The following is a 23,909-nucleotide window of genomic DNA, read 5'->3' on the forward strand; positions in this document are numbered from 1 at the left end:
CCCAGGATGCCAGTACAAGCCAGGAGGGGCACGGGTCCAGTAAACATGTGGTAGGTTGCAGTCATCCACGCATTCTGTCCAAATCCTCGATAGCAACCAAGTCAAACTCCTCTCAGATTGATTTCTCAAGACTCGCCACGGACGTCTCCACTGGGCCACTGAAAGGGACCCAATCCCTCCGGATTTGAGCGATTTTATCCTGCAGGTATTTCCCAAATTCCTCTGCCCTACCCTGTAAAGGGGCCTCCCGCGGCCTCTGAAACAGGAGGGAGCGGGACACCCGAAACAGGGCAGCAGGGCGGTTTTCTGCGGATGCAATGAGAGCGGCACAATATTGACGTTTGGCCGCTCTCAGTGCCACAAGGTACATCCTTAAGTGGGCTCGTACCTGTGTTTGGTCAAATTCGGAACGGGAGGATCTCCAACGACTCTCTAGGCATCTCTTGCGGCGCTTCATCACCCTTAGCTCCTCGGTAAACCAAGGGGCGAGGGTGGATCGTTGCCGCCGGAGTGGCCGCAAAGGCGCCACCCAGTTCAAGGCCCCGGTAGTCACATTGTTCCACGCGACCACCAGGTCCTCTACCCGAGGGCGGGTCAGGGCTACAGAAGGTGGCCCAAGCTGCGTCTGGAACCTCTCTGGTTCCATTAGGCGCCTGGGGCGGAACCATCTAGTGTTTTCTGGTTCCGCCTCAGGATTCTCCTTTTCCTTTTACATCTTACAGAAGTTTAAATTTAATCCATTGTTTCTTTCCTTGCCAAATGTATTCCGATGTCATTTTATTCAATTTTCCAAAATAATCTTTATGTAATTTTATGGGAATATTTTGGAACAAAAATAATAATTTTGGTAGAATATTAATTTTGATCACTGCTATTCTTCCCATGAAAGAGAGTTTCAAATATTTCCACCTCTTAATGTTATGATTATTAACTTAACATAGTTATTCTCTTTGATTGATGTACACCTTGCTGCTATATATTTTCCAAAATATTTCATTTTTTTCTCAATCTGAATATTTATTCCCTTTGCCAATTCCTCCTTCTGCTTCTCCAACATATTTTAAACTATCATTTTAGTTTTATCTTTGTTCATTTTCAATCCGGTTACTTTCCCGTAATCTTCTTGTACCTCTATCAATCTCAGACCTGTCTTTAATGGTTCTTCAAGAATAAAAACTAAGTCGTCTGCAAATGCTTGTTTAAAACATGTTTAAAAATTTATCTCCAAATTCCATATATTTCAATTGCTGTAGCATAATTTCCCAATTAACATTATCAAAAACTTTTTGGACATCTGAAAATAATAATTAGCTTTTTTATCTGTTGTGCCAAGTTTTTCTTTTCAAGTAGATTCAATTTATGTCTAATTAAGTCCATTTTTTTGTTTTATATTTCTCTCTTGCAGCTTATCTTGTAGTTTCTCCTCCAATCTTTTGTATTCTTTTTCCAAAGAATTCACTTTTTGCTTTTTAAATTTATTTTCTTTTGCCATATAAGATATGGCAACTCCCTTCATGCATGCCTTCACAGTAACCCATACATTTTGTAGAGATGTATCATCTTTTTTGTTTTCTTTAAAGAAGAGATGCAATTGTTTAGTCATCACTGATTTAAATTTTTCATCTTTTAAAATCGAACTTTTCAGTGTCCATCTTGTCCTCTTTTTCCCTATCAATCTTATTTTTATGGGATTGTAGTCCACCTAAAGATTCATGACAATTGCAAGTTCCTTCACATTTGATTGCAATTCTGTTGATGAACAGACCATATCAATTCTGGACCATGATTGATATCTGTTCAAGTAATATGTATATTGATTTATATCCTGTTTCTTTCTCTCCAAATATCTTTTATTTTCAATTCCTCCACCATTTTGAAGAAGGTTTTTAGCAACGTTCTTCTCTTCCCCTTTTTCTTTTTGTCACTTTTATAATCTAATTGTTTTATCAATTATTGTGTTGTAATCTCCCAGGATACAGATGTTATTGTGCAATATATAACAAATGATGTTATGTCATTTCCTGTAGAATTGTTCTTGTCATCCATTCAGAGCATAGATCTCTACTAATAGAATTTTCTTCTGGTTTATTTCTATCTCAACTATCAAAACCCTCCATTCTTCATCCTTATAAATTTGTTTGATGGAAATTGCCTCTTTAATGTTGTGCTAATGAGGTGTATACAATTCCTAATTTGAGATATTCTAACAGTCATATTTGTTTTTATTTTATATGGACGTCTGGTATTTCTATAATGTATAAATTTAACTTCTTTATTAAATATTTTCCATCTTTTAATGGGTGACTTTAGTCTGTTGATATTGACCCTTAAAATTTTCATTCATTGAAAAACCACTTCAGAAGCATCTTTGGTCAACTCACAGCAGAGATATATAACTGAGTATAATGTTAGATAAATATGCTAACTAGCTTTGTACATATATTAAATAGAGAACAAAAAGTATCTGAATAACTTCATAAAAAGAGTCCTTGGCCTATATTAACAATGTTCCCTTAAAAGGTAAAGGTTCCCCTCAAACGTATGTGCTAGTCGCTCCTGACTCTAGGGGGCGGTGCTCATCTCTGTTTAAAAGCCAAAGAGCCAGCGATGCCCAAAGAAATCTCTGTGGTCATGTGGCCAGCATGACTAAATGCCAAAGACTCACAGAAAACTGTTACTTCCAACCAAATGTGGTCCCTATTTTTTTTACTTGCATTTTTACTTGCTTTCAAACTGCAAGATTTCCAGAAGCTGGGACATGTAACAGGAGCTCACTCGATTATGTGGCACTAGGGATTCAAACCACTGAACTGCTGACCTTTCTGATCAAAAAGTGCAATGTCTTAGCCACTGAGCCACTGTGTCCCTCACAATGTTCCATTAAAGAGGGAGATATTAGATAATCATATCTCCTTGGCTCCTATTCTTAATACAAAATTGTGTGTTGAGTCCTTTACTCCATACTCTTTATGTACATGAATGCATTCCCACTAACACCAGTAATATTTTTATTAAATTTGCAGATGATACAACAGTAGTGGGACTCATCTCTGGGGGGGATGACTCTACCTATTGAGACAAGGTGGATCAGTTGCTTTTGTGGTATGGAGACAATAATTTGGTCCTTAACACCAATAAGACCAAGGAACATCCTACGGCTCCAGAACATAAAGGAAGAAAAAGGCGAAGATTTACCAGACATGATGGCAGACCTAATGGCAAAGGCTTTGGGAATATAAAAGGATGAGATGGCAAGTGAGATCGACGAGACGTATAGAATACTGACAAATTACGCAAAAAAGAATAATCTACCAAGAGAAGTTCATGTAAAGTTTGTTAAAAAAATCAATACGTGATGAGGTGCTGAATAGAACTAGAGACAACCCGATAATTTCCAACCAACAACAACTAACAGTTCTAAAATAGGTACCGAGGAGAATTAGAGAATTAAGAAGGCCCTATTAATTTTTAACATCTGTCCTGAACAAATTTGAAATTAACTTTAGATGGCTGATGCCGGAGGGCATATTGGTAACCTGGAGAGATAGAAGATTTAGAATAGACACAATAGAACAAGCGGAAGACTTTTACAATACCCTTGTTGGGCAGGAGGAGGAGAAAGATGAAGGAGAACAGGCGGGAGCAAGGAGGCAAGGATCCAGGGTACAGATAAGAAGAGAAAAGGAACCAGTGGAGATACGAAAGGAGAAAGAAGTCGTTTTAGATGAAAAAGGGGAAGAACCAAAGGAAGTGAAAGAAATAAGGGCAACAAGAAGCACACAACCCAAATACACATAGAAGTATGTCGGGAGAAATCAAGATTCTATCATTGAATATTAATGGTCTAAACTCACCCCAGAAGAGGAAAACAATATTTAATAAATTAAAACATCTAAACTACGATATAATTGCAATGCAAGAGGTCCATATGACTAAAAGACAGATCCAGATCTTAGAATGTCCTAGATTGGGTAAACTTTATGAGGCACTGGCTGACCAAAAGAAAAGAGGAATAGCATTATATGTCAAAGACACAATTCAGACTAAACTAATCTATCATGACAAGGAAGGGAGAATACTAATCGTGGAAATAATGTTAAACCAAAAAAAGGTGTCACTGGTTGTAATATATGCACCTAATGAAGGCCAGGAAAATTTCTATCACAGACTACATAGCATTATTCGAGAGATGGGAAACGAAAATGTTTGTTTACTGGGTGATTTCAACGCTATAGTTGACCCGAAACGGGACTAAAATGTGGAAAGAAGAGAAAAGGAGTCAGGAGAACTTTGCCAAGGTCATTCTTCCAAATGGCTGAAGAACTTAATCTGTTTGATGTATGGCGAGAAAGATGTCCAGAGGATAAGCAATATACCTTCTACTCGAATAGACACGAATCCTGGTCAAGGATAGATATGGTCTGGCTGCCGATGGAGCTAATCTCAGAAGTGAAGGAGATAGGACTTCCGGTTCCGGCGGCTACGGCGACGGGCAAGTCTTTGCCCGCTCCCGCTCTCCCGGTGGGCTTCCCCCGCTTCTGGGGGGGCACAGGACGCCCCAAAGAGGCCTCCTGCCAAGGGAGCGGCTCGCGGAGGGCCCTGGCATCGGCTGGTGGGGGCTTCTCCGCTTTGCTCTAGGCACCGGGGAGCAGTCTTGGAGGGCGCGAAGCGTCTCGCTCCATGCCGATCGGGCAGCGCAAAATTGAAGGAAGCAGCGGTGAGATGGTGAGGTGCTTCCTTTCTCCATTCCTTCTTTGTTGAATTGATGGACTTTTCAGCAAGGTTATAAGTTAAACTTTCGGAGCTTCGTTGGAGGTGCGGTTACAGGGGGGGATTTCCCCCCCCTTGGACAAGCGGCTTGAAAAAATTCTGCTTTTGCCCCTAGGAGGAAGGAGGAGGGGGGAGAGCCAACTAATGATGCCTCACCCCTGTAAAAGTGATTTTCTCTGGACTTAGTTTTATAATTTGTTGATGACCTGAGAACTTTGTGAACTTTTGAAACTTTATTATGCCTCTGAGCCCAAAGCTGGCAGGGCAAGATGGCACACTTCCGTTGTCTTCATGAACTGTGAAACCTGACTCCACCTTTAAAACTCAGGCTTCCGGTCTTTGTCTCCGTACTACCCAGAAGAATCTCTTGTGGATTGCTATTTTCTGAACCTTCTGGAGAGGAAACCTTTTCTTAACGCTAGATTGACCAAAGAAACTCTCACCTGTTTGGATTTTCTCCCTCCTGGACTCATCTGCCTGCTCTACTTCTCCAGCTGTCCAGTCTCTACACTGACTGACTTCTCTGTTTTATAAACTATGTCTCCAAAAAGACCACCACCTGGAAAACCTGGCTTTGCTACTTCTGCACTGACATCTGCAACATCCAGCCCTGCCACACAGTCAAAGATTACAGAAATGATACAACCTAAGAGTACAGAGTTGGATTTGCTGCAAATGCTTCAACAACTCATACAGGGCCAGGAAGAAATTAAGAAACAATTAAAGGAAATGAAGGAAGAAATTAAAGAGAACCAAGTCCAAATTTATAAGAACTCACAGAGACTGGACCTTGTGGAGGGTGGGGTGGCGGAGGCGAGAGGGGGGGTAGAGGCTTTACAGAAGGGAAACAAAGAACTTTGTGTGTGTGGAAGTTTTACAGAAGAGTAACAAAGAACTTGATATTCAACAAATGAAAATAGAATTTGAGAGAATGTCCTTTTATCTTAGATTTCAAAATGTTATAGAAACAGATGGGGAAAACATAAGGGACATTATGACCAACATTTTAGCTGAATATATACACAAAGACAAACAACAGATGGAGTGGGAGATAGACTTGGCCTATAGAGTGAATTCAGCATATGCCAGGACACACAATGTACCCAGGGAGGTTCATATTAAATTCCTTAGGAAAAGCACAAGAGACGCAATTCTGGGTGTACAAAGGGGGCAAACATTGACATACCACGATAGGGAGATAACCATCTTATTTTATTTATTTATTTATTATTCATGCTTCTAGACCGCCCCCTCTCCCAAAAAGGGACTCGGGGCGGTGTACAGTCCATGCCAAATATATCAAAATACAATAAAATTGAATATGTACAGTTAGAATGGAGGAGGTTAAAAATGGAATTAAAAGAACTGTACAAAGCAATATATATAAATATAGGATTTTGAACCCCTAAAACACACACAATAAGTTAAAAACAATACCCCTAAAATAACCAGTTAATACATTTGCCAGGAGGGACAGTTGTAATTATGCCAGGCCTGCTAATCGGAACAGGTGAGTCTTCAATTTTTGCCGGAAGGAGCGGAGGTCAGTAGTGGTTCTAATGTCGGGGGGGAGGTCATTCCAGAGGGTTGGGCCCATCACAGAGAAGGCCCTACTCCTTGGTGTCGCCCGTTGGCATTGCCTAGTGGACGGCACCAGGAGAAGTCCCTCTCTGTGTGAGCGAATTGGCCGCAGGGATGTATGTGGGAGGATGCGATCCCGCAAGTAACTAGGTCCCGTGCCATGGAGCGCTTTAAAGATGGTAATCAGCACCTTGAAATGCACCCGAAAAACCACAGGCAGCCAGTGCAGCTCGCGCAGGAGAGGTGTTACGTGGGAGTACCTCGTACTCCCCATCACAGCCCGCGCGGCTGCGTTCTGAACTAACTGCAGTCTCCGGGCACGTCCCAAGGGCAGCCCCATGTAGAGAGCGTTGCAGTAATCCAGGCGGGACGTCACCAACGCATGAGTGACCGTGCGTAGGGCATCCCGGTCCAGTAGGGGGCGCAATTGGCGCACCAGGCGAACCTGGTGGAATGCCCCCCTTGCCACGGCTGCCACATGGTCATCCATTGACAGCCGGGCATCAAGGAGGACGCCCAAATTGCGCGCCCGTTCCACAGGGGGCAATTGTTCGCCCCCTATGGCCAGCGATGGAATCAGCTGGCTGAACCGAGGTGCCGGTAGCCACAGCCACTCAGTCTTGGAGGGGTTGAGTTTAAGTCTGTTGTCCCCCATCCAGACCCCGACGGCTTCCAAACACCGGGACATCACTTCGACAGCCTCGTTGGGGTGGTTTGGGGTTGAAATATACAGCTGGGTATCATCAGCGTAGAAGTGACACTCAACCCCAAAACCACGGATGATCTCACCCAGCGGCTTCACATATGTGTTGAACAGGAGAGGCGAGAGGACTGACCCCTGTGGCACTCCACAAGTGAGTGGCCTCGGGGTCGACCTCTGTCCCCCTGTCAACACACATTGCTTCCGGTCGGAGAGGTAGGAGCCGAACCACCGCAGAACGGTACCTCCGACTCCTATCCCCTCCAACCGGCGCAATAGGATACCATGGTCGATGGTATCAAAAGCCGCCGAGAGGTCTAATAGGACCAGGATAGAGGAACAACCTCTATCTCTGGCCCTCCAGAGATCATTGACCAACGCGACCAAGGCTGTCTCTGTGCTGTGCCCGGGTCGGAAGCCGGACTGGCGTGAGTCTAGATACTCGGATTCGTCAAGGTGTTGTGGAAACTGCTGCGCCACCACATTCTCGACAACCTTCGCTAAAAACGGAAGGTTGGAGACTGGACGATAGTTAGCTAGCTCCATTGGGTCGAGTGAAGGCCTCTTAAGTAAGGGCCTCACCACCGCCTCCTTCAAGGCGGCTGGTAAGGATCCCTCACCCAATGAGGCATTCACCAGGCCCAGAAGCCAGCCTCGGGTCACCTCCCAAGATGCCAGTACCAACCAGGAGGGACACGGGTCCATTAAACATGTGGTGGGTCGCAGCCGTCCACGCAACCTATCCAGATCCTCGGGGGCAACAGAATCAAACTCCTCCCAGGATGGTCTCACAGGACTCGCTGTTGGCGGCCCGTCTGGTCCACTGAGGGGGGCCCATCCACTCCGGATCTGAGCGACTTTGTCCTGCAGATATTCCCCAAACTCCTATGCTCTGCCCTGCAAGGGTGCCCCCCGCGTCCTCTGTGACAAGAGGGAGCGGGTCACCCTAAACAGGGCGGCAGGGCGGTTATCCGCGGACGCAATAAGAGCGGCGCAATATCTACGTTTGGCCGCCCTTAATGCCACAAGGTAGGTCCGTAAATAGGCTCTTACCTGTGTTCGATCAGATTCGGAGCGTGAGGACCTCCACCTGCTCTCTAGACGTCTCCTATGGCGCTTCATCACCCTCAGCTCCTCGGTATACCAAGGAGCCCGGGTGGGTCGCTGTCGCAGGAGAGGTCGCAAAGGCGCAACCCGGTCCAAGGCCCCAGCCGCCGCCCTATTCCAGGCGGCCGCTAGGTCCTCCGACCGAGCGCGGGTCAGGGCTACAGGTAATGGCCCAAGCTCCATCTGGAACCTATCCGGTTCCATCAGGTGCTTGGGGCGGTACCAGCTTGGACCGTCTGGTCCCGCCTCCTCGCGGTGGGGGGTAGCGCCAGGGAAGTCCAGCCGGAGACATGAGTGATCTGACCATGACAGGGGTGTGACAACCAAGTCCCCTATACCCAGATCACTCGTCCACTGCTCAGATACAAAAACAAGGTCCAGTGTGTGGCCACCTTCGTGTGTGGGGCCCTGAATTAATTGGGTCAGGCCCATGGCTGTCATGGAAGCCATGAACTCCCGAGCCACCTCAGATGCTGCTCCCGTCGACGGCAGGTTGAAATCCCCCATAAGCAGATCCCAAAAAAAGTTAGGGAGAAAAGGAAAAGCTATTCGCAATTGGCGAATAAATTATGCCAGAAAGGGGTGTGGTTTAGATGGTTGATGCCTGAAGGGATGTTGATATTCTGGGAGGAGACAAGAATTAGAATTAATACACCCATAGAGGCTCAGGCCTTTATGGAAAAAAATAAAGTAAACCTAGAAAAAACAGAAGACTCTACAACGGTTATACAGGACACGGGAGGGGCCGGAGCTCTGCCAGCGGGGGGGGGGGGAAGGGGCAATACCAAGAAAGCTCAGATCACAAAAATGAATAAGAAAACCACATTGCCATAAACATACCGATAGTAATAGTGAAATTATATTTAGAAAATATGTTATAATATATAAGTTGATTGAAAACTTTTATTTCTATATGCTGATTTTACATGATTATGTATTAATGTTTTATACCTAGATGTATACTATGAGTTTGGAGGGAGGGGGCGTCTGCCATACTTGCAACTGCCAAAATTTGTATATTATTCCACATACCCTTTTCCTAGTAAATGTGTTAAAAAAACCAATAAAATTTTCTGGAAAAAAAAAAGAAGTGAAGGAGATAGATATAGAACCCAATCTATGGGCTGACCACAATCCCATGAGGATTATTTGGAAAAAACAAAAGGGCAGCTATCGTTGGTTACTCAATAGATCAATTCTAAAAGACCAGGAATATATTAAAAGAGTCAACCAAGAATTAAGATTCTTCTTCAAAGAAAACGGACCAGGAGACACATCCATACAAAACCTATGGGATACGACTAAGGCATTTATAAGAGGGGTCACAATATCGGCCACAGCCAGGAAGAAAAAAACCGAGAATCTAAAAATAAGAGAGCTGAAAGAAAGGTATAGAAATTTAGAGAGTGAACTGCAAAAGAAACCGCAGAACAGAAGTATAAAAGAAAATATGGAACTGATTAAACATGAATTGGCTATATTTGAAAAAGCAAAATTGGCACAATCTATAAAAAAAGCAAAACAAAATTTCATTGAGAATGCAAATAAACCGGGGCGATGGCTATCCTATAGGTTGAGGAAGCAAAAATAAGAGAACTGGATCAATAAACTACAAGATGAAAAAGGCGAGATCTGCTACCAACTAGAGGAAAAGAAAAAGATTATCCAAGAGTTTTATGATCAATTATATAAACAAAACCGAGACCATACAAAGGAAGGAATATTACAGTATTTGGAAAAGTCAGATCTGCCAAAGGTACCAGAGGAGATTAAGGACATGTTCAATGAAGACATTAAAACATCAGAGACAACCGAGGCCATACAAAGACAAAAGAATGATAAAGCTGCAGGGCCGGATGGGTTGCCAGCGGAAATTTATAAAGAATTGCAGGATATACTTGTCCCAACGTTGTTGGAAGTCTACAACACTGTATTGAAAGAGGCAAAGACACCGTTATCATGGACAGAGGCTAACATTGTACTGTTACCTAAGGCGGACACAGACCAGGTGTTTATACAAAACTACAAACCAATATCACTGCTAAATGCAGACTACAAAATCTTTGCCTCAATAATAGCAGAAAGGTTGAAAAATTTCTTACATCGTTCATCCATACAGATCAAGATGGATTCCTCCCCAGAAGACAAATTAAAAACAATATGAGAATTATGTTGGACATTCTTGAATATTATGAAGTGCACAATGACAACAGGTTGCACTAATCTTTCTCGATGCCCAAAAGGCATTTGATAATGTCAACTGGGAATTTTTGCACCAACAATTAGAATACATGGATTGTGGGGATAAATTTATAAACACGATCAGAGCAATTTATACAAACCAAAAAGCCAAAGTAATAATCAATGGTGAACTAACACAAAGTATTGTAATCCAGAAAGGTACAAGACAAGGTTGCCCCCTGTCCCCCCTGTTGTTTATACTAACCCTAGAAGTACTAGCCAGGAACATATGTAAAGAGCTACAGATAAAGGGACTAGAAATTAAAAAGGAGCAATTTAAGTTACAGGACTTTGCGGACGATCTAGTGTTTGTGCTAGAAGATCCTATGAAGTCTGGTATGAAACTCATTGAGGAACTGACAGAGTATGGGAAAATAGCGGGTCTAAAGATAAATATGACAAAGACCAAAATGCTGACTAAAAATATGACATCAAAAGCAAAAGAGGAATTAACGAAGCAATTGGGTATCCAAATTGTCAAAAAAGTTAAATATCTTGGTATACATTTATCTGCGAGGTGTGTGACCATCAAAGAAGACAATTATACCAACCTGATCAATAAAACTAAGAAGGATCTAGAAAAATGGAAAAACCTACAACTGCCCCTGATGGGCAGGATTGCAGTTATAAAAATGAATATATTACCAAAATTTCTTTTCTTATTTCAGAATATACCCATTAAATTAGAAAAAGGTGTCTTCAAAGATTTGAATCAATTGGTTTCAAAATTTATCTGGCAGGGAAGAAAACCAAGAATAAAACTTAAGGCTATGCAAGACACTAAGGAAAAGGGAGGATTTGGCGCACCAGATTGGGAACTCTATTATACTGCGGCCACTCTAACAAGGGAATGGATAATGCTGAGAAATAAAAAGATTACTCAAATTGGAAGCCCATGACCTCCAAGCAGGTTGGCATGCCTTCCTCTGGTATGAAAAAGGATCTGCACACAAATATTTTAGTGGACATTACATCAGACAATCTCTGTTACTAATATGGAACAAAATTAAACATGACCACTATACCAAAATACCTATTTGGCTATCTGCAATGGAAGCATACATACACCCAAATTTAATCAATATGGAAAATATAGTCACATACAAATAGTTATTGAACAGACGGGGGGGGGGGTGATCAAAATTAGATCAGAATTGACATCACTAGGAGTACAAGTAGAATGGTGGTCTTATTTACAGGTGCAATCAAGGTATGCACAGGATAGGAAGAATGACGGTATTGCCAAAGATTACACAATATTAGATAAACTTTTGATACAGACAGAAAACATGATCAAAGTGCTGTATAGATTTTTGTTGGAATATAAACTAGAAGAAGAACATGTCAAACAAAACATGGTTGCCTGGGCGAAAAAATTCAGTCACAATGTGGAATTGGCTAAGTGGGAAAAACTTTGGATACTTAATCAGAAACTAACATTGGCTATGGCATATAAAGAAAATCTTTATAAGATGTTCTACAGATGGCATCTCTCCCCAGCACGGCTTTCCAAAATGTTCAAAAATCTGCCCCCAAACTGTTGGAAGTGTAAAAACACACCAGGCACTTTCTACCATATGTGGTGGACGTGCAATGAGGCAAAAAAATATTGGAAAATGATTCAATCATGGTTAGAACAAATGGTGCGAGAACAAATTATGTTTAAACCAGAAACTTTTCTCCTAGGCATAATACCAGAGGGGTTTAAGAAAGATACACTCTATCTAATTATACATACACTGACTGCAGCGTGCATAACCTATGCACAGCATTGGAAAAAAGAAAATACACCATCAGAGCTAGATATAATCAGAAAAGTGTTGGCCTGTGCAGAAGCAGATAGGTTCACTTTGGAACTTAAAAATAAAGGGGAATCAGAATAGTTTGAGGTATGGAATAGATTTTATGATTGGTATAAATTAAGATGACAAGACTGGAACAAATGTATATATTGTGATCGAGCAGAAGGACAGACAATGTATTAAGTAGAATAACTGTTAATGGTTGAAACTAGCTGTACATAATGTGAATATATGATCACCCTGACTCCGCGGCATTGCATTGTTTTAAATGTAAAAACAATATATATATATTGAACAAGGAACATATAATGGAGTACAGAAGGAATAGATCAGACATCCAGTCCTTGGTTATCATTGGAGACCAAGTGGAAAAAAGTGGCCAGTTTTATGTTTTTGGGTGTTATCATAGAAGAGGATCTGACCTGGAATGCTCATATTGCAGCATTGGTCAAAAGGGCCCAGCAGAGATTATACTACCTGAGACTTCTCAGGAAAAAGCAACTGAAAGTGCTGGTGACCTTCTACTGCTGCATTATAGAGAGTATTTTAACTTACTGTCCCTGTGTATGGTTTACAAATTGCACAGTGGCAGATAAGGCAGCACACCAGAGGGTCATTGGTTGCCCTCTCCCCTCCTTGGAAGAATTTTATCGCTCACGCTGCCTTAAGAAAACATTCTTAAAGATCCATCTCATCCTGGGCACCCTTTTTTTGGAACTATTACCATCTGACAAATGTACAGGACAATAAAAACAAGGGCAAGGAGGCTGAAAAACAGCTTCTATTCCAGAGCAGTAACTATATTGAATTCTACTTTATAGTTCATATTAATGCCGTATCAGGGGTTTTCAATTCAATTGAATAGAATGTGAAGGATGTTTGTTTTTGTTTTATTTTTATAGTTTTCTTATGTCTGATGTACACTGAAGATGGCATTTAATTTCATTGTATGAGGTGCAATGACAACAAAAGTAAACTAAAAAAAAACCACTAAAAAGACAGGATGAACGTTGTCTAATATGGTTGAGTACTTAATGGTTACTTGAAGTAGTGGTATAACAATCCATAATCAAGTCAAAATTTAATTATTTAAAATTGATCAAAGTATGCTAATAATTGAGTATAAGCAATTGAACTAACAAGCAGGATTGTTGTAGCATTATTATCATTTGAGACAAAATATTTAGAGGTTTGGACTGGAAATGAATAGATCCAAGTACAAACCAATTGTCAGGCCTGAAAGCCATAATTTCTTTTTGGACTTCAGGCCTGCCCCACTTTCTATTATTCATTTTCTATGTGGGAAAATGGGAGGGGGGATTATACGGAGTTGGGTAATATGTAGCCATAATAACATTCTTCCTAGAAAGCCAAGGTCATCCTTTGTCTCTGCACCTGGCCGGAACTGGATTGGTGGAAGCTGCCAGCGTGGCAGTGGAAGATTGGACCATGTGATGGACTTGTGGTTGTTGGGGCAGGATATTGAACTTTCAACTGAGTGGGAAACCCTGGAAGCTTAGAGATTCGGGTTTTCCCAGATGTACCAACATGGCTCTTTTAATAAATTGGAACTTTGAGGAATATTTTGCCTCAGACTCTGATTTATTTTTGGATGCTATTTGGAACCTTTGACACTAATATTCAGTCAAAAAATGCAGTGTTCTATATTCCTCAACGTCTAGTAAATTGATGATTTATTTTTGTCATACTAAAAAAGGCAGGGGTATTGAAATGTAGTGTATTGGTGTATTTATGGTGCAGACAAAATAAATATACATATATCAGTAAAAATAAATTCATATATAATCAACACAATGGACATAGTCTCTAGTTCAATAGTTTATGGAATATGAGCAGATTCAGCAAATAATTATTCTGTATGCTATTCTGTATTAATTAACAACTTTAATACTGTAGCTAATAAAATTCTAAAGCACAAATTGTTCAAGAGTAAGAGTTTCTCTTACCTTGATGTTTATTTGCTAAGGCACAGGATCTTAATCCAATTTAAAGGATTGATATGTTCCTTAATTAGGGATGTCTGATGCATACTATGGTTACATGGAATAAATAAGTTAGAGGTATATAAAAGAAACAAAACCAAACACTGCAAGTATCAAGCAACCATCCATTAATGTAGAATATCTTGTTACCAGTAGCTTGTCTCTAAATACAGAAATAAATGACACTATATTTATTTTTTAAATAGTGCAGGTATATGGAGCACACAAGGAATAAAGCCACCTCTACACATGAACTAACATAAAATAACTTAGAAGGTCAAATGAATATGTCATATTGCAGAACTTCATTGGTAATGAATACTCACAAACAATTCCTACATATTTTGATGTAATATCAATTTCTCCTAATGCAAAACTATAGTAAAAGAAATGGGTACAAGATAACTGCTCCTTTTCTTATTTTGTAATTTAGACTTTCAAAACAACATGAAAATTGAACTTAGTCTCCAAGGAATTATATTGAAACACAGTAGAAAACAAAGGGTGACATAACTGCTCTTCTTTTTCATTCTTCGTAGTGCCTGAGAAGAGGCAACAAATAGCAGGGTGTCTTCCAGGCAAAAATTAAAACCACAAAAACAGTGCTAAGTAAAGACAACATGACTGAGTATTCAAGATTTCAGTTTTGAAATAATTGAGAAATACTACATATAAGAATAATGTAATGCATACTGTGATAGAAATAAGTCTTTGCTCTGTATCACTGATTTTTAGGTAAGTGTATAATACTGCTTTTTTTCAAGATCTAGTTATTAGCCTGAATGTCTGAAATATGGCAAAAGTAAGCTAATGCTTCAGCCTATTGGAAATATATGACTTGACATGTACTTGTTTTCAAATATTCACATAGGAAAAATAACTGAATTTTATACCAATCGTATATCATGTAAGCAGGAATCAAATTTTATATGTCAGATAATCAGAAGAAATGTTTATATGTCAGATAATCAGAAGAAATCAGAATGTCATGTATGTTGATGCTTAATGATCTTACAATAAAAGAGAAAAACCCTTTTAAACATTCAAAGGTATTATTTATTTATTTATAAGTTAGCATAAAAGGAATCTAATTTTGCTTTCCTCACATAATAAATAATGATTTTATTATATTGTTTAATATTTATTTAGATTTATTTAGATTCAGATCTTAAATAGACATAAAGTCATTACGGTTAAATTGCAATTATATGCCCATTTACATACAGTATGTGAAGCATTGGATGATAATTTTATATCCAATTAAATCAAAAGATGTTATTGTCGAACGGGAATGTTTAACATTGTACTGTTTCTCTCTTTCTCTCTTCCTATATATGTAACAGTTTAAAAGATCCCCTTAACAGAATATAACAGAATGGAAAGGGACCTTGGAGGTTTTCTAGACTACTCTCCTGCTTAGGCAGCAAAGCCTCCATTTCAGACAAATAGTTGTCCAATCTCTTCTTAAAAATTTTGAAGTGTAGGAGCATTCACAACTTTTGGAGGCAAATTGTTCCATTGATTCATTCCTCTAACTAATTTCTCCTTAGTTCTAGATTGGTTCTCTCCTTGATTAGTTTCCACCCATTGCTTCTTGTCCTGCCTTCAGGTACTTGGGAGAATAGGTTGACTCCCTGTTCTTTGTGGCAACCCTGAGATATTGGATCATTACTATCATATAGTTCTTCTTTTCATTAAACTAGACATACCTAATCCCAGCCACTCTTCTTCATATGTTTTAGCCACCAGTTCCCTAATCAGCTTTGTTGCTCTTCTCTGCACTCTTTCTACAGTCTCAATATCTTTTATACATTATGGTGACCAAAATTGGATGGAGAATTCCATATGTGGAGATTAAAAAGTGGTATTAACATTTCACATGACCTTAATTCTATCCTTCTGTTAATGCAGCCTAGAACTGTGTTGGCTTTTTTGGCAGTGCTGGCTCATACATATTTAAGTGATTGTCACCTAGGACTCCAAGATCCCTCTCACAGTTACTACTTTTGAACCAGGTATCACTTATACTATACCTATGCAATTTTTTTGCCTAAATGTAGAACCTTACTTGTTCACCATTGAATTTTATTTTATTACAGTACAGAGGGCCCAATGTTCAAGTCTGTCAAGACCCTTCTATATCTTCAGCCTAAGTGTTGACTATTCCTGCCAGCTTCGTATCATCTGCCAATTTGATGAGTTCCCCATACATCTCCTCATCTAAATCTTTGATGAAAATATTGAAGTGTACTAGGTCTAAGACAGAACCTTCACTGATTCTCCAAGATAACAGTTCTTCCTTACATCCCATTCTTGGAATTATCCATACTGTACGTTGGATATCGTATTGTTTTATGGCAAATATAATAATCTTAAGAAGTTTCTTTATTTAATGTGAATCCCAAAGGTAAACTGATAAATAACAAAATATTAGACATAAAGCTATGTTAGTACATTTAGTAGTAAACTTTTTTAATTTTATAAAAGTTAATGTCAAGTGCTTTCCATGAAGAGCTTTCTGGATGATAATTCGAACCTTTAACTAGATCTGCTAAAGAATGCAGCTTCATGGAACATATAAACATAATTGGATCCCTTCATCATTGACTGTACCACAAAATTTAGTGTCTAAGTCTTCTTACAGGTTATCTATAAAGAATCAAATAAACAGTATATGGCAGATATCTATAGCCATGTTTACCTTATTCAGTACTATATTGTCATTTTTTAAAATGTCTTTTAGGTAGCAAAATCACAAAATCGGTTTGTTATAAATTGGCATGTATAATACAGAAGGAAAATAATATCATTTTTATTTTGCATTTTAAATGTATGAACTCCATTTTGCATTTTGCAAACAGATAATATATTTTATTTTAAACATGATAATGATAACATATTAGTTTTCATGTTACTATTGCAAAGAATAATTCCATACCTATTATTTATTTCCTAGACAGACAAGTTTCCTAGGATACCCTCTTTCTCTTCAGAAGGAATCAGAGAAAATAAATGGCCAACCAATCCCTTGGGACAGAATTCCTTCTGATGGAATTTACTGATGATCGTGATATGCAAATTATGTATTTTGTGATGTTCCTTGTCATTTACTTACTAGCTTTAATTGGGAATTTACTTCTTAGTGTTGCTGTGATTTTGAATCCCCATCTTCATGCTCCCATGTATTTCTTTTTGGTCAATTTGTCATTCTCTGATGTTTGCTTCATCTCAACTATAGTTCCTAAAGCCATGGCTGCTTCTTTGACAAATAACAAGCAGATCTCCTATGGTGGATGTGCTGCTCAGGTCTTTTCAGTTCTCACCTTTGCAGGTTTTGAAGTTGCCTTGCTGACTGTCATGGCTTATGATCGTTATGTGGCTATCTACCACCCTCTGCAATATATGCTAATGATGAACTGGGATGCCTGTTTACAAATGGTGGCTACTTCCTGGATAAGCACTTTGATCGATGCTTTGCTGCACACCATTCTCACATTCAGGTTAAATTTCTGCAAATTCAATATAATTGAGCAATTTTTCTGTGATGTTCCGCACCTATTAATGATTTCTTGTACTGATACAAGTGTTAGCCAAATTCTGATTTTGGTTGTAAGCATTACTGTAGACTTATTATGTAATATTATGTATTATGTATTATTTCCTATGGCTACATCTTTTCTGCTGTTCTGAAAATTCCTTCAGTTCAAGGCAGATATAAAGCTTTCTCTACATGTACTCCCCACCTGACTGTCTTTTCTTTATTTTTGATATCTGCTGCATTTGCTTATATGCGGCCCCAAAGTCTTTCCTCCCGTACTTTGGACTTACTCTCTGCTGTTCTCTACACAGTTTTCCCCCCACTCCTCAATCCCCTCATTTATAGCTTCAGGAACAAGGACACCCAAAAGGCTGTGTGGAAAACACTTAAAAAATAAAATTAGAATTTTCATTTTGTTCAAATGCTTTTGGTTTGCAGAAATTGGGGTTAAATTTGTCACATTAGAAGTAAATAAAGAAAATATTGATATTTTTCCATCTGTCAATTTGTGAAAGACTTTTGTTTTTCACTTTAAAGGTCTGTTCTTTATTTTTTTTAATCACCTCTTGGTGGTTATTCTTGGAATTTATAAAGTCTATTGGACTGGAAGAGGAGGTAGAAAAGATGTTAGGAAGGCAGCTTCACATACAATACACTACACACATGAAAATAACAGCATAAAACAATAAAACAACTGTTGCTGTCAGCTCTAAATATATTTTGAGCCTGAATCAGGTTTTTACATTTCTGAAGCAGAGGAAAAATCTGGATGGTTAATGGGCAAATAAATGTAACAAAAATTATTAAGAACCACCTTTATGGGTGTTTTTTTTTAAATATTCTGTGTCGTTTAGAAAACAATATTTCTAAGTGGTAAGAACCTTCTTAACTTAATTCTGTGTTTGCATGACCCAGGTGAAAAAGCAGCCAACTCTCCTTTTGATCAATTCACCAGGCATCCCTGTGTAAATTGGAGCCAATATTATTGTATCAGAAGTTGAAAAAGGTTATGATTTATTCCAGTTGTAATATTATTTTCCCCGGTATCTTGAACTTGATGATGATAGAAAGATTCTTATCAGACTGAGATTTTTGTCTGCATTCCTGATTTTAAGAACAATTTCACGTGATATATTCTTCTATACATCTGAAACAACAGAGTGTGGTATGTCTCACATAAGATTGGTGCACTCATTGTTCAAAATCTCCCTTTAAGAAAATGTTATGCAATTTTAAATAATGGTCTTGGTAATTATCTGGACTATATAAAATACCGGTTTAAACAACATGGCTTTATATCCTGTGAGAGATTCTTGTTACTATGATGAATTAAAGCAGTTAGAGCCATTTTTTAGATTGCAAGTGACAAAATTCCCAATCCAACATTAAATTAACACAACTGACAATTTACTTTTATGCTTATTGTGTCCAATGACAACACTCTTTCTCTTTTCTTCAAATTGTATTTTACATGCTTTCCAGCTGCTAGGTTGGCAGAAGCTGGGACAAGTAATGGGAGCTCACTCCATTACATGGCATTAAGGATTCGAACCACCAAACTACCGATCTTTCTAATCGACAAGCTCAGCATCCTAGCCACTGAACTACCACATCTCTCCATTCACAGAATAATGTTTGATAAACGTGCTAATTATCTTTGTATAGATATTGTATAGAGAAGAAAAAATATCTGAATAACTTCATAAAAAAGAGTCCTTGGCCTATATTCTCCATTCACTATCAACCCAGAGGTGGGTTTTAGCTGGTCTGGTCTGGTACACATTGATCATGCCAGAAATCCAGTGTGCATTTGCATAACGGGGACTCTGGATGCCCCATACCGGGATGTTCCCTCCCCTGGCCTGCCCTCTACTCGCTCCCCCCCACCCTCCTGGTCACTGCTCTCTCTCTCTCTCTCTTGCCACGCCTGTCTGCATCATGCTTGCCCTGCCAACCCACTTCCTTTGCTGGAGCAGAGGACTCAGCTGTTGGAAGAAGCCCACACTTCCTTCTCTTTGACAAGTGCCTTGCAAAACCAGGACTTTGCAAACCGCTTCTCAAAGAGAAGGAATGCAAGGAGGGAAACGGACTTCTTCAGATGAGCTGAGAAAGGCCGCTTTGCCTCTGCTGCTCTGATATACTACAAGGTTGTGTGTTAAGTCCCTTACTCTATATATGACTGCATTCCCACTGACGCCAATATTATTTTTATTAAATTTGCAGATGATGATGACAGTAGTGGGACTCATCTCTGGGTGGATGAGTCTACCTCTTGAGATCAGGTGGACTGGCTGCTTTTGTGACATGGAGACAATGACTTGTTCCTTAACAACAATAAGACCAGGGAGCTTATAATGGATCACAGCAGTAATAGATCAGTCATCCAGCCCTTGGTTATCAATGGCGACCAAGTGGAGCAAGTGGCCAGTTTTAAGTTTTTGGGTGTTATCATAGAAGAGGACCTGATCTGGGGCGCTCATATTGCAGCACTGGTCAAAAAGGCCCAGCAGAGATTATATTACCTGAGGCTTCTTAGGAAACAGCAACTGAAAGAAAAATTGCTAGTGACCTTCTACCGCTGCACTATGGAGAGTATTTTAACTTACTGTGCCTGTGTATGGTTTGCTAATTGCACATTGGCAGTTAGGACAGCACTCCAGAAGATAAATATAATTAGCCAGAGGATCATTGGTTGCTCTCTCCTCTCATTGGAAGAATTTTATAGCTCCCGCTGCCTTAAGAAAGTTCAAAACATTCTTTTTTTAAACTGTAAATTAAATTTTATTTACAAATATGTGAAATACACACACACAAAACTTAGACATGCACCACATTTACACAGAATTAAACCTGTTTAATTCTTCCTGTCATAGTTGCTGCAAATATTTTATAATAGGAATTTAGTAATGAAATTGGTCTGTAGTTTTGGATTTCTTGTCGATTGGTTTCTTCTTTCGGGATTAGCTATATTATTGCTTCTTTCCATGATTCAGGCATCTTGGCTTTTCCTAAAACTTTGTTAAACATTTCCACTCCTAGTTCTTCCAATATTATTTTATTATATTTGTATAGCTCCACCGGTATTCCATCTGGTCCTGGGGTTTTATTATTTTTCTGGTTTTTCAGGACGAATTCCACTTTGGCTAATGTTATTGGCCTGTTTATTGCCTCCCTTTGTTCTTTTGAAATTGGTGTCATCTTTTCTATGTTTAAATAATGTGTTTTATCTTGATTTCCTCCATACTATCTTTCGTGTATAGTTTTGCAAAGTATTTATCAATAATATGCTTCTTTTCTTCCACTTTGTATTGAATTCATCCCTCATCATCTTTTAATTGGGATATCGTCCTTTTTTCTCTTTCATTCTTCAATCGGTATGCCAGCCATCGTCCAGGTTTGTTGACTTGTTCAAAGTAATTTTGTCTGGCCACTTTAATTTTCTGTGCTAATTCCGAGTTATTAAGTTGATCTTATGTTTTATCATCTCTCTTTTTTCCTTTTTAATTTTATTCTTTGGGAATTTCTATAGTTCAGCTTCGGCTTTCATAAGTTCTTTTTGCATACGTTCTTGTTGCTCTTTTAATTTTCTAGTTTTTCTCGCAATGTAGGCAATCATGAGGCCTCTTGTGTATGCTTTCATAGTGTCCCAGAAATTTTGAATTGTGGGGTCTTCTTTTTTATTTATCCTAAAAAAATAGTTTTAAATTCTTTCTCCAGCATTTGAGTGTATTCTATTTCATTTACAATATTTGAGTTCATCATCCATCTTTTTCTTCTTCTTTGACCTTTCCATCTTAATTTTATCGGATTATGATCTGCCCACTCATTTGCTTCTATTTCAATTTCATCTAATTGATTGCATAGACCTGATGAAATCCAAGCCATGTCAATTCTTGATAGGGACTGGTGGGGGTTCGAATAAATGTATATTGCTTTCTTGTTTTGTGCCTTTCTCTCCAAATATATGTAGTTTATATTCCATTGCCATCTCAAAAAAGGATTTGGGTAACATATTTTTTTCTTTTTCTTTTTGCTTTCATAGTCTATTTTTTTATCCACTATAGCATTATAATCCCCAATTAAGCAAATATTTTCATATTCTGATTTGTTTATTTTGTTGTGTAATTTCCTATAGAATTCCTATTGTTTCTGATTTGGTGCATATATGACTATTAAAAAATATCAGTTTTTCTGTTGTCTCTAATTCAATCATTAGCATTCTGCCTTCTTCATCAGAGTGGACTGCTTTGGAGTTTATTTTTTCCTTCATATAGGTTGCTATCCCTCTTTTTTTTTAATCTGCCAGTGCTGTGTATATTTTCCCTATTTTTTTTTATTTTCCAGTAAATTCCTATGTTCCTTTTAATATGCACTTTCTGTACATAGTTTATATCCACCTTCAGTTTCTTAAGTTTATTAAACAATTGCGCTCTTTCATTTTTTTGGTGTGTTCAGTCCATACAAGTTTATCAAGATAATTGTTATATCCTGGTCCATCTTTAGATGGGGTGGTTTTTGTTGCTTCTGGTTTGTATCTGATTTTTCCCTCTTGCACCTTCCCTTTCTGCTCTCTCTCTTTCTTGACTCTGGTCTTCTTTCCTGTTTCTTTCCTTGACTTCTGTTGTTTCTTCCTCTTGACTTCTACTTTCTAGGTCCTCTTTACTTCCTTGTTCTTTTTCCCCATGTGCAGTATTTTTCATAGAATTCCTGCACTTCTATATTCTCTATATCTTTTTCCTTGCCAAGATACCAGTACTCCTTCTGGTACCAACCATCTGTACATTATTCTGTTTTTATTTAACTGATTTGTTAAAAATTGGCATTGTCTACATTGTTCACGAATTCTCTGTGGAATCTGTTTAAGTGTGATCAACTCTTTTCCCTGGAATGTAATCGTCCCTTCTCTGGTTTTTTTGTACACTTTGTCTCTAGTTGTGGGTTTTTTTTTTTGTTTTTTTTTGGCAAATCTAATGTGCACTTCTCTCGGGAGCCTACATCTTCTGGCACAATTAGTATGTACATGGTAAGCTTCATCAATGTCCTCTCTCAACTCTTGTTCTTTTCTCTTGTTCTTTTCTCTGAAATATTTTGATGAAGATTTCGATCATTTTTTCTTTCAGGTCTTCCTCCTTCTCTTCCGGTATGTTTTGGAATCTTAGATAAAATGAAGCTCTTTTGTTTTCAAATCGGATTATTGATAACTCTAATTTTTATTGACTTGTCTATATCTCAGCTTCATTTTTCCATCTTCTGATCTTTTTGTTCTATTTTTGTTTCAATGTTCTGGATTTTCTGTTCATTGATTGCTAAGGCACTCTGCATCCTTTCAATTTTGTCATCCACATTTTTGATATTTCCTTTCAATTCTCCTATTTCATTTTTCATTTCTTCATGATTCCTCCTTGTCTCTTCATGATTTGTAGCTGTCACATCTTGGTTTTTCATCAATGTCTCTTATATCATCTGGAGCATCAATTGCATACTGTGCATTTTTGGTGCTGGTCCCTTTATTCCTGCCCTCATTCCGCCTTTCTCCAGCCCCAATGTGCTCTCAATTGATCTTTGATTTGAGGGGGAGGATGTTGCTGAAGGAGGGTTGGATGTTGTTTTTTCCCTGACTTCACTGAAGTTGCCATCATATCTCTCTCTCTCACACACACACGCACACACACACGTGCGCACACACACACACACACACACTCCAGTTTATGTCACCATTGATTTTCTTGCATCAGACTTCATGGTTCAAATTTATAATCCACTAGGTGTCACCCTCTCCTCAGTATCACTGTTAGTGGCAGTCAGTTAGTACAACAAGTGCAGTGGCAAAGGAAAAAATAAATGGGGTGGGTAAAGAAGCCTTCTAATCATTCCAAAGCAATTCTCTCTCTACTGTCTCTAATACCGTTCCAAGTTCCAAGGAGAATGAATGCCATATATTTATAAGGTGTCCCCTCCAAAAAGAAAAAGAAAAAGAGCTCTTACTCCCTTTGTTACCTGAGTTTATTGTTCACGGTTGAAACTGTTCAAAGCTCAAAGTTCAGCTATTCTTTGGAAAGACAAAAGAGTAGAAGGAAGAGGAACAACAACAATCAACCCCGACTGTTAAACAATCCTTTATGTGCTTTCCAAGTCTTCTCAGCAGTTACTATGTACCACTCCTATTT

General features: G+C 38.9%; 1 pseudogene across 1 annotated transcript; it reads left to right on the forward strand.

Moving 5' to 3' along the window:
• The first annotated feature begins 17,216 nt into the window (after positions 1-17,216).
• LOC309401435 (olfactory receptor 14A16-like) lies at positions 17,217-18,139 on the forward strand (annotated as a pseudogene). The gene has a single exon. The product of its transcript is annotated as an olfactory receptor 14A16-like (transcript).
• The last annotated feature ends 5,770 nt before the right edge of the window (positions 18,140-23,909 follow it).

This window comes from Natrix helvetica (assembly GCF_964273705.1).
Source record: "Natrix helvetica genome assembly, chromosome: Z".
In the NCBI taxonomy this organism is placed as follows: Eukaryota; Metazoa; Chordata; class Lepidosauria; order Squamata; family Natricidae; genus Natrix; species Natrix helvetica.